At 45.9% G+C, this 12606-nt stretch overlaps 1 pseudogene; it reads right to left on the reverse strand.

The window, feature by feature from the left end:
* Positions 1-1744: 1744 nt before the first annotated feature.
* LOC130493483 (zinc finger protein 345-like) lies at positions 1745-2858 on the reverse strand (annotated as a pseudogene).
* Positions 2859-12606: the final 9748 nt, after the last annotated feature.

Here is a 12606-nt window from a genome sequence, read left to right on the forward strand (position 1 = left end):
CGTATTTTGGTCACGCCATGAGACGACAAAAGTCACTGGAAAAGACAGTCATGCTAGGAAATGTTGAGGGCAGCAGGAAAAGAGGAAGACCCAACAAGAGATGGACTGACTCAAAGGAAGCCACAGCCCTCAATTTGCAAGATCTGAGTAAGGCTGTCAAAGATAGGACATTTTGGACGACTTTCATTCATAGGGTCGCCATGAGTTGGAAGCGACTTGATGGCACTTAACACACACAGCTTGGATCAGCCCCCCAAAACATCATTCCCCAATAGAGGCTTACATATGTGGTTAGAATGTCCAAGGGTTAAACTTTTTGGGGAAATGATTTTGAAGAGAATGGAACAGCTTTTTAAAATCAAGATTAATTTGGATATAGACGTGCTATTTATCAGTGCAGTGGAACAACAATAACTGGAAATGCCCAGGAACTCTGTAAAGCTATGATCCTAGCAGCACAAGCTACAATAGCAAAAGGTTGGAAAGAAGCAAACAAATGGACTTTTGAATGTTGGAATGATTATTTATATGAATATATACAATCAGATATTGTTGCACAATTGACTAAAAACTCACCATGGGATAGCAAAATAAGGGAAATAAAGGACAAGTGGTCTCTGTACTTGAATTGGATAAAATGCGAGGAAGTCAACCCTAATAAAACTAAGAAATTGAGAAACATGCTTCTGGTTAAAGATTTCGGTGTGCAAATGTTGGGTGGAGGGAAAAATGTATAACATAGTATGGATTTGAAAATAATATATAACCTAATGATATTAATAAAAAAAAACAGAACACAAGGGGGTTTCTTTAAGGGGCAGACTGTCGCTGCAAGGGCAACCATTATGAGGCTGCTCAGAGGGGTGATAGACATGTACTTCTGAGGGGAGTAGTTCACTGGGTCTGTCACTCCCTACAACACTGCTAGCAAATATTTTGTTTTATAATTTTTTTATTTTTGAAAAAAAATTCAAAAAGAGTGATATACAATATTCAAAATTTATTCTTTTCCTTCCTTGGCACCCAGGATATGTTGTGGTAAACTCACTAATTTATTCAAAAACTGACTATTAAAATAATATTGAATGTTTTCAATACGTTTTTCGACATTCTTCTCTTCCTTTCTTCTCAATGCACAAACTCAGTTATAACCCAAATAGGGTTGTGATAAACATAATAACAGTGAGACATAACTATATATGTAAAACTGCAAGTGGCTATATGATTTAAGAGTATGATTTAAGAACACTGTTAGCACCGTTGACTTTATTAATATGGTCACAGACCTGCAAAAATCACAAGACTGCTGGCATCTGATAAGCAATGCGTGTTCTTGGGGCAAGAAGGTCACTGCTGGTATTGGCGGGGCCCTTTGCATGTGGCATGCAAGGAATGTTAAGGGGCATGTCAGCCCAAATGATGGATGTCTACTGCGTAGGGTGCAACATTGGCTTTCCATTGCTAGCCTGACTCTGGCTGTAAACCATACTTCATTTTGGAATATAAGTAAGACTTCCGCTATGACTGAAGCCTTTTCTACACCTTAATGAAACTTTCCCCACACTCTAGACATTTCTTGCTTTCTCCACTGAGTGAACTCCTTCATGGGAAGTACGATGCCCCCTCTCACGGAAGCCTTTCCACACCCCAGTCATTCATATGGTTTTTCCCGAGTGAGTTCTTTGATGGTGAGTACGGCTTCCAGTCTCACTGAAGCTTTTTCCACACTTCAGGCATTGATATTTTTTTTCTCCATTGTGTGAATTTTTTGATGGGAAGTAAGGTTTCCCCTATGCCTAAACGTTTTCCCACACTCTAGGCATTTATATGGTTTTTCTCCTGTGTGAATTCTTTGATGAGAAGTAAGGGCTCCACTCGAACTGAAACTTTTCCCACACTCTAGACATTTATATGGCTTCTCCTTTGTGTGAATTCTTTGATGCAAAGTAAGGTTTGAACTCATACTGAAGCCTTTTCCACATTCCATGCATTTATATGGTTTCTCCCCCGTGTGAATTCTTTGATGGGAAGTAAGGTGTGCACTGTGACGGAAGGTTTTCCCACACTGCAAACATTTATATGGTTTCTCTCCTGTGTGAATTCTTTGATGGGAAGTAAGGTCTCCACTTGTCCTGAAGCCTTTTCCACACTCCATGCATTTATATGGTTTTTCCCCGGTGTGAATTCTTTGATGAAAAGTAAGGGGTCCACTCATACGGAAGGTTTTTCCGCACTCTAAGCATTCATACGGTTTCTCCCCTGAGTGAACTCTTTGGTGGGAAGTAAGGTTTCCATTTGTACGGAAGCCTTTTCCACACTGCAAGCATTTATACGGTTTCTCCCCTGTGTGAATTCTTCGATGGCGAATAAGGGCTGTCATCCTACCGAAGCCTTTTCCACACTGCAGGCATTTATACGGTTTCTCCCCTGTGTGAATTCTTTGATGGGAAGTAAGGTCTCCACTTGTCCTGAAGCCTTTTCCACACTCCATGCACTTATATGGTTTTTCCCCTGTGTGAATTCTTTGATGGGAAGTAAGGGCTCCATTTTCACGGAAGGTTTTTCCGCACTCCATGCACTTATATGGTTTCTCCCCAGTGTGAATTCTTTGATGAGAAGTAAGGGTTCCATTTTCACGGAAGGTTTTTCCGCACTCTAAGCATCCATACGGTTTCTCCCGAGTGAATTCTTTGATGAGAAGTAAGGTGTGCACTTTGACGGAAGGTTTTTCCGCACTCTAAGCATTCATACGGTTTGTCCCCTGAGTGAATTCTTTGATGGGAAGCATGGTATCCACTGTGACTAAAGCTTTCCCCATGCTGCAGGCATTTATATAGCTTCTCCCCTGTGGGAATCATTTGATGGCAAGTTAGTGTATATTTTTGCTTGAAGGTTTTTCCACACACTAGGCATTTATATATTGTCCTTCTGTCACTGGTGTTCCATTGGATATTAAGAATTTCACCACTTTCAGTGCGTTTATTCCTATTTTGTCCTTTGTAGATTTTTTGCAGTACAGAGTCACCCCCCTGCACAAGACCAGAAGTATTTCTCTCTTTATATAGAAGTGTTCCCTTATTCCTCAGTGCATCACAATATTCCAGTTTGTTTTTCACATCGGAATATGCATCCTCTTTCTGCATCCTGAGATACTCAGATGGTTCATCTGCTGACTCCCATGCCCTGCCTGATGAAAGAAAGAAAAACCTTTGTGATGATGACCACTCAGATAAAAAAGGTGAGAGTATTTTAATCTGAACAATACGTTAATTTGGCCTTTGTATTTAAACAACGCAGAAGTGAAGTGTGGTGAGACATTGCATTTTTACATATTTTCTTATAGAATCATAGAGTTGGAAGGGGCAATACAGGCCATGTATTCTAACAGCCTGTTCAATGCAGGATCAGCCTAACACATCCCTGACAAGTGTTCGTCCAGCCACTTCTTAAAAACTGCCAGTGAGGGAGAGCTCACCACCTCCCTCAGAAGTCAATTACACTGCTGAACTACTCTAAAAAATATGTAGTCTTATGTTGTCCAACTGGGTTTTTTTTAGTGTATCCGGTGTATGCTTCTCTCTGTATAATAAAGACTTCTCTTTCTGAAACTGGTGTCATTTGGTCTCTGCAAGGCCTATGGAGGCAGCTCTATGAAATGAGAAAATGTATTGAATGGGATAATGGCTGGAAACAGGTTAACTCTTTGCTGAGATCTAGCAACTTTAGGCCAATGCCAGCAGCATAAATTCCCCATTCCCAGTGGCAACAAGAAGCCTGCAGGGTTATTTCTCCATGGTTTTCCCCACCAGGACTGGAACGACTCATCCTCAGAAGGGCACCCCTCACATGAGAGTTGCTTTGGGTCAGGTCAGGAGTTGGTAGAAGGAAGTCACCTATTTTCATAGGTTCAAGATCTACAAGCACCACTTGAGCATCCCAACCCAGCCAACCTCTTTGGAGGAGAAACTCAAATGGTGATTATAAACAAGGCCAAGTGAATCCACCAGCCTTTCGGAAGGAAAAGCAGGGAACACACAGTCCCGTGACAGACATCTGAGCAGCTACCTGTCAATCCCTCCTCTTCATTGGAGATCAGGAGAAACGGTTCTTCCTCCAGCCAGGAGATGAGGTCAGGTTTGGCAATCCGAGGCCCTTTTAATTAGGAAAAACACACACAACACATTATACCTCTTCTTTGTGCCCATGAATATAGCCATTCCAAGCCAGGCTGACTGTCCCTCCAGAAATACACAACAGGCAAGTAATAGGGTTGGGGTGGAGTACAGTATGGGATCAAGAATCATCCATCTTGTGTTATCCTGAGACCCTGGAAGAGCATGTGTATATGGCCAGACACACATGCACACCCAAATATGGGCCTCGTGGAATGTGAGCCTCTGTATACATGGGTGGCAGATTGGTGCAGTATTTCCCCACAAAATAGTGGGACAATCCTTTTATAAGGGGTGACTTTTATTAAGAATATCAGCCATTATGGATCGGATCAAGGCCCATAAAGTCCAGCAATCTGTTCACACAGCATCAAGGGACAGATTGAAGGCAAGACAGAAAGGAGAATCTTAAAGGCTATATCTATTTTGGCAGAAATGCCACCATTTCTAAGATCTTTGATGATTTAAGGCGTCCAATTATGACTCACTCATGGCTACTCCATGAGACAGATGCGGGGTTGTGTACATGTCCCCGAAGAACATGAGAGAAGGAAGGTGCAACAAGAGAGGGAAAGAGAATGAAAGAGCATGCACAGAGGAAGCCTGGGAATCCAAAGAGGGGGAGAGTTATGCGGGAGACATGGGGGGAAAGGGGGCAGACAGGAGCCAGGGGATCTGGAGAGAGACATCAGCATGCTCCCTGGCAGGAACCAGGGGTGGCATCAGAACAATGAGAACAAAGAGTGTGGGGCCACAGTGAGAGAAAGAGGGACAAACTAAGAAACAGGGAGGGAGTAGATCAGAGCTGCTAATCCTGAAGAGCCCATGGTGACTCCTTAGAGCCAGCGGGTTAGATGGAAGAACCTGTCCTGAAGTGAATTGTTGAGTCCCAGACCCGATAAACTTAATTTCTCATATTTTACGGGGGAAGGGGGGGTCCTGTGAGGAGTGGCTGTGCACTTCACCCAGGGGAGTGGGCCCTGCTGCATCCAGCTCCAGATAGCTCTGTACAAGGAAGTCAAGCTGGAGAATTTGGCTACGTGTCCTCTCTGGGTGAAGGATCTTTTTGTCCTGGTCCTGTAAGTTGTCTAGGACTCAGGTTGCTCCAGAAAATAGCTTCCACCATCCTTTCATTCTCAGAGAAAAAATGCCCAAAGTGGGGAAAAGGCCACTTGATCAGACTCAGGAAAGAATTGCCAAAATACTTCAAAATGCAAAATGAGTTTTGCTGCAAGAAAGCCTGTTCTAAAAGCAAATATTTGCTTTTAGAACAGGCTTTCTTGCAGAAAACTCATTTTGCATTTTGAAGTATTTTGGCAATTCTTTCCTGAGTCTGATCAAGTGGCCTTTTCCCCTTTGGGCATTTTTTCTCTGAGAATGAAAGGATGGTGGAAGCTATTTTCTGGAGCAACCTGAGTCCCTAGACAACTACAGGACCAGGACAAAAAGATCCTTACCCAGAGAGGCCACGTTGCCAAAATTCTCCAGCATGACTTCCTTGTACAGAGCTCTCTGGGCTGGGTGCAGCAGGGCCCACTCCCCCTGGGTGAAGTGCACAGCCACCTCCTCAAAGGACACCCCGCCCTGCAAGAAGAAGAGGGAAGCATTTCTTTACATGACTAGAAAGTTGGTCCATGGGTGGAAAAGTGAAGAAGCTAGTGACAGTCGATTAATACTGGAAGAGCAGCACAAAGAGGAGGCGAGAAGAGCCCCTTGGAGACATCCCCCCTCCACTCCTTGGGACCTCTTGAGGAGTTGTCCTCATTGGCAGTGGGGTGGCAGCCTTAAGGGGGAAGAGGCCACAGATGTCCATATGGAAAGGACCAAATGGTTTTCTGTTAGAAATTCATGGTCCAGTATTATTTCCATAGTCCCTGCTTGGGCTTCTCTGCACATGCCATCTGTGACAGGGGTGACCATGTCCCAACCTCCCCAATGAGCAAACTCAACATCTTGTGGTGCCAGAACCAAGAAGCCTGATACTGTGAGCCTGGCAACAGAGAAGGGAGCAATCCTGCCTTCCGTTGCACATCTCCCACATGACACCCCCATACCCGTGTTGGCATCATGGTGGCTCGAGTCCCTTCACCACACGGAGATGGCAGAGGAAGCACCTAGGGCGTCATTCCGCTGCTGCCTGGGAGGGAGAAGAAGGAAGAGGGTGGGAAACTTCTATGGAGACATTTTCTGTGCCAGTCCCTGGAGTGAACCTCTCTCCAGATTGGATTCGGAGCACAAGTCAGGATCCCGGATTCAAGAAATGAAGGCCTGAGGATTTGACCCAACAAGTCCCTCTCCTCAGACAGCCATTCTGTAGGGAGGAGGAGGTCCCACATTATGGAGGGAGATGTCCCCCTCCCCAAAATGCCTCCTCTCAACCTCACCAAAACCCCTGACCGTGCCTGAAGCTACACCTCTCCCTCCTCCCCTCTGAGGGAAGCCAAGACCCCCCTTTTCTGCCGCACACAACAAGGAGAACTTGCTGGGAATGAGGCAGCAGAGACCTGAGCGAACTGGATGGGATGCCTGACTCAGGGCTTCAGATGGGAGACACCAGCTAGGAATGACTATCTTCTGGCACAGAGAAAGGTAACCCTCCAAGGAAAAAGTTCCCACCCTCTCTGCCGGCATTGGCCATGGTGCTTTTCTGTGGCGGGGACATTTTACCAGAAGCCAAAACGTGTCCAACCCCCTGCCCAATGCAGCATCAACCTAGCGATTCCCTGACAATCTCCAGTGGAAAGGATCACTTAGTAGGTGATCTCTGCCTGAGACCGTGGAGAGCGGCTGCCGGTCTGAGTAGACAATGCTGACCTCCATGGTCCAAAGGTCTGATTCAATATAAGGCAGCTTCATGGGTTTCCCCACCCAGCCATTCTAATTCCGTTTCCAGAAATGAAAGGGCACAGCGTTGATATTCAGCAGGAAGGTTTCCTCAAAATAACCCCCCTTTCCACCTTTTAGGGTCTCTTTGGTGGGGGTCTTCAGCGCCTCCAGGGCTCCAGTCCGTCCTCCCACTTAACACCCCGACCTTCCCAGCTCCCCCAGGCCTTTCTTTTTTCAGCACCCCTCCCTGCACTGGCCCTATCCTGCCCCACCCTAGATCTCCCAACTTAGTGACCCCCTCCCAAGGTCTCTTAGCCCTTTCTTCAGCACCCCTCCCACACCTGCCCCATCCACCCTCCCCAAGATCTCACCCTCAGACCCTCAACTGCTTCCCCCCTTTCTGCATCCTCCTCTCACCCCCTCTAGAATATGCTTCCTTCCTCCTCCCCCCCCCCGAATCTCACCCACAGCCCCCCCCCCGGTATCTTCTCCCTCTTCTTCCTCGGCCTCTCCTTCCCAAATGTGCCTCTGGAACCTGCAGCCAAAGGCGCCGGGTTCGAGTTTCGCTCTCCATGGATGGGAGGGGCTCTCACTCTCCCCCTCCCCTCCTTTCTCTCTTGCATTGCAACACCCCCCTCCCCTTCCAAAGCCCCCTTGGGGCACCTTAGAGGCCCGCAACATCTTCGGGGCGGGAGTTTGCAAAGTCTCTCCTGGGATATCCGGGCTTTGTAACCGTGGTCTTGGAATTTTCTTTCCTGACGTTTCGCCAGCAACTGTGGCAGGCATCTTCAGAGGAGTAACACTGAAGAACAGTGTCTCTCAGTGTCAAGTGTGTAGGAAGAGTAATATATAGTCAGAAAGGGGTTGGGTTTGAGCTGAGTCATTGTCCTGCAAAAGTAATGTGTAAGACAGGACAATGATTAGCACATTACTTTTGCAGGACAGTACTCAGCTCAAACCCAACCCCTTTCTGACTATATATTACTCTTCCTACACACTTGACACTGAGAGACACTGTCCTTCAGTGTGACTCCTCTGAAGATGCCGGCCACAGCTGCTGGCGAAACGTCAGGAAAGAAAATACCAAGACCACGGTCACACAGCCCGGATAACCTACAAGAACCAATGAACTCTGACCGTGAAAGCCTTCGACAATATCTCTCCTGGGAGTTTGCAAAGTCTCTCCCAGTCTGGGAGCTGGGCCGACCCCCGCCCAGCCATTCCAGCGGAAATGCGGCTGGGGAGGGGGAGCAGGAAGAGGCTTTCGTCCCCCCCTCCCCACAGTTGCCTCTCTAAGACTGTGGCTGACTCTCTCTCTCTCTCTCCCTCCCTCCTCGGAGAGCCCCTCCCCACTGCGAGGGGGACCCAGGAGAGAAAATGCAAAGAGAGCATCTGAGAAAAGGGCTGACCAAATATGACCCAATGTCAGATCCATCACGATTTCCCACAGCCAAAGGGGGGGGGGGGGAGAGAGAAGACCATAATGAGAAATATATATATATATATATATATATATATATATATATATATATATATATATATATATATATATATATATATATATATATAAAATGAGAAAAGTAAAAGTAAATCTCTCTATGAAGATAATTCACAGTGGGTAGCCTTGTCAGTCTGTCTGCAGTAGTAGAAAAGTCTGTCTGCAGTAGAAGAAAAGGGCAAGAGTCTAGTAGCACCTTAAAGACTAACAAAAACATTCTACTAAATCTCTACTATATTTCTACAATATCTCTACTAATATATTTCTACTATATCTCTACTAATATTTCTACTAAATCTCTCTGATAGTCATGGGATGTGGGGTTGCCCGATTGTAAAAAGACTTGGGAGCCTTGGTTTTGGAGCCCGGCGGTTATCTCGCTGATCACTTTAACAACAAGGCAGGACTCGAGTTTCTTCATCCTTTTATTTTTTCCCCCCCAGTTTGATCTTTTTTAAAAACATAAACATAAGAGCGTAAGAAAGGCCCTGCTGGATCAGACCCAGGCCCACCAAGTCCACTAGTCTGTTCACACAGTGGCCAACCAGGTGCCTCCAGGGAAGCCCACAAACAAGACGACTGCAGCAGCACCATCCTACCAGCGTTCTACAGCACCTCGTATAACAGGCCTGCTCCTCTGACCCTGGAGAGAATAGGGATGCATCATGACCAGTAGCCATTTTGACTAGTAGCCATGGATAGCCCTCTCCTCCATGAACATGTCCACTCCCCTCTTAAAGCCTCCCAAGTTGGCAGCCATCACCACATTTGGGGCAGGGAGTTCCACAACGTCTTTATTATTATTATTATTAATTTTTATTTTATTCGTGTTCTACCCTGCCCTTTCCCAGACCTAGCTGGGCTCAGGGAGGCTCAGAACAGTATAAAATTAATAGTTTATCAATGCAATAAAAACAACACATAAAGTATACATATCAATATAAATTTTAACATCTTAAAATTGATGCCCAAATAATAACTCCCCCTGTCAATTTTGCTTTTACATTCAAAGGGTCCTCCTCAAGACTCCTGACAGCAAAGGAAAAGGTGACTTTGAAAAGAAACAATCCTTAAGAGCAAATCGAAAAACAAGCATTGGAAAAACCACAACGTTGAATTAAAACACCTTTTGCTTACGGACTGCAGTACAGAGTTGGTCCCATCTGGAACACCGTCTTCTTTCACATCCCTTCTGCCTTCTAGGATTTCAGAAGGAAGTGTTATGAAGTACAGGTTTACAACCTTAATGAGGACTTGAAACTTAAATACAATCTTTAAATATTCCACTGTGTGTGTAAAGTGCCTTCAAGTCGCAGCCGACCTATGGCGACCCCTTTTGGGGTTTTCATGGCAAGAGACTGAGGTGGTTTGCCAGTGCCTTCCTCTGCACAGCAACCCTGGTATTCCTCGGTGGTCTCCCATCCAAATACTAACCAGGGCTGACCCTGATTAGCTTCTGAGATCTGACGAGATCAGGCTAGCCTGGGCCATCCAGGTCAGGGCAAATATTCCACTAGTTAATACAAATCATGTGGTGACATCTGGCATGGCTACAGATGACCCAAGAGGAAAAGACAGAAGCAGCAGAGCAAAATCTGGTTAGAAGTTCTGCTGACTCCAGGAGGAAGACTCATCCCCAGTGGGTAGCTGGGAGAAGGTGGAGGGTCTGGAATATAGGACAGGACTGTTAAGGGGGTTCTTCACCGCCTTGGCCCCACAGATCTCAGGGTCCTTTCTGGCCCCATCTGTCCTTGTGCCCCAATAACAGTCTTCAGGTTGCCCCCTGCTGGCTGTTCCCTCACCTCAGGTACCCTGCCTGGCATCTTCCAGAGCCCACTTCGCTCTGGATTCACTTCTAGACTTTCTGCCAGCTGAGGAGCTGGGGGGCAGTCTTTCTATCAGGCACTCTTCTCCATTGCCTGGCTCCTGGCATTTATGCTGCTGCTACTGCTTGTGTATAAGGTCTGTAATGCCCTATTTTATTAGTTTTAGCCCAAATCTCAAGCCTGTCAAGATCATCCTGTATCCTGGCTCTGTTTTCAACTGTATTTGCTACCCCTCCCAATTTAGTATTGTCTGTAAATTTAATAAGCATCCCCTCTATTCCTCATCCAAATCACTTATAAAGATGTTGAACAACACAGGGCCCAGGACAGATCCCTGAGGCACTCCACTAGTCACTTCTCTCCAAGTGGACGAGGAACCATTAACTAGCACTCTTTGGGTATGATTTGTCAACCAGTGGCAGATCCACCTAACAGTAATAGGATCTAAATCATATTTTCCCAATTTTTATCAAGCATCTCTTCTGGCTCCAGTTGGGAGAACGGCTGCCTGATGAGCACAGGAACTCCCACCATTTTATCATTCCTCAGAATGTTTCAAGCGGAATGGTTTAAGATGGCATCTTAGTAAACACTGTGGTGTTTGGTACTGCTGCCCACATCTCTAGCATCCATGCAGGTGGTCATTCAACAGGGAAGGATCCTGGGAGGTTGACAATCCTGGTACAGGATGGGCTGGCTCCAATGGTCACTGTGCATCTCATCCCTGTACCCCATGGCCAACTTCTCACTGGTTCAGCCTGGTTTCTGCTCTTTCCTGGCTCAGGCAGCCATCTGTCTAGCAAGCACCCCCCTCCCCAATAGGCATGCAGAGACTGGAAAAAATCCCCCAACTCCCCATGGCTTCCTGGAGCAGATTCCAAAAGCACAGGGGCATCATTTAATGTGTCATGTTCATATTTGTGCTATATTTCAGCCCTGTTTTGATCTCTGGTTGGTTCCAGATCTTTTTGGACATGTCAAATCTGATCCCATTGTCTACTGGATGTCCATCCTGTTGATTGCATTGACTTATTATTTATTATTATCTTAGATTTATATACATTTATACACACACACATACATCCCACCCTCCCCAGCCGAAGCTTGAGTCCCAGTGAGAAAGGCTGAGTATAAATGACATGAATACAATAAATACTTGTGAGAGGGAGTGTGATGTTTGGAATCTGTATTATGTGCCTAACACTTGCTACCAACAGATTGTACTTCCTTCATGTGTAGGAGTGGTGAAACATATCCAGTTCACTAGATTAGCCTCTGCCACTCATGTGGAGGAGTGGGGAATCAAACCCGGTTCTCCAAATCAGAGTCCACTGCTCCAAACCACCAGTCTTAACCACTACACCACGCTGGCTCCCCTTGTGCCTGCTTTCTGCAGCTGTGGAAAAAGGAAAGCAGCGGCTTAGTAGGCAGACATGGTGGCAGACAGAAGTGGTTGGAGACTCCTGCAAGGGAGGGTGATTTTCCACCAGAAATGTTCAATTGCCTCTCCAATGCTGAAGCCATTGTGCTGCATTATGCACCCCCAGGTAGGGATCCACATTGAACTCAGCCCATCAAAGTCACTTCTCTCCCCAAAGCCGGCCCAACCCCCCCCCCCCAAATCTCCAGGTTTTTCCCAACCTGGAGCTGGCAACCCTAGTCTTACTGCACAAGGTCTCAGAGAGAGACTTATCTTTAAAATGAAGAGAGCTCTTTTTATTAGGCAAATGTAAGTACAGAGAAAAAAATGCGATAAAAAAGCTAAATACATAAGCATGACAATTCTCTAAGACTAGGAGTAGCTTCACTAGGTGGAATAAAATACATCTTGAAAACAGGTATTATGATTTCAATTTTTAATTAAATTAGTTCTAGATTAAAGCGTTCATCTTCGGTCTTCTGGTGCAGGCCCACATTGGGACCGCACCTGGGTGCAGGCCTGCCTCCGGACTATTTTTCTAACTCTAAGCCCATCGAGGGGATGCCCCACCCAGGAGCAAGTGACAGTTTCAGCAGGAAGCCAATCCACTTGTTCCTAAAGGGAAGGGGTATCCCCTTGATGGGCTTAGAGCTAGAAAAATCCTCCGGAGGCAGGCCTGTGTGCAGGTGCAGTCCCAATGTATGTTTGCATCAAATACCTCAATAAATAGCAGTTACAGGTAAGTGCAAAAATGATTAATGCACTGTATGGTTCCTGTAAAAAAATAAACCTTAATTTGGTTCACAGAATAACTCAATTACTATCCAAACAAGCAAACAACTCAAAGCCGAGCTGCCCCTCTGA

This window comes from Euleptes europaea, chromosome 1 (genome assembly GCF_029931775.1).
Source record: "Euleptes europaea isolate rEulEur1 chromosome 1, rEulEur1.hap1, whole genome shotgun sequence".
Taxonomy (NCBI): domain Eukaryota; kingdom Metazoa; phylum Chordata; class Lepidosauria; order Squamata; family Sphaerodactylidae; genus Euleptes; species Euleptes europaea.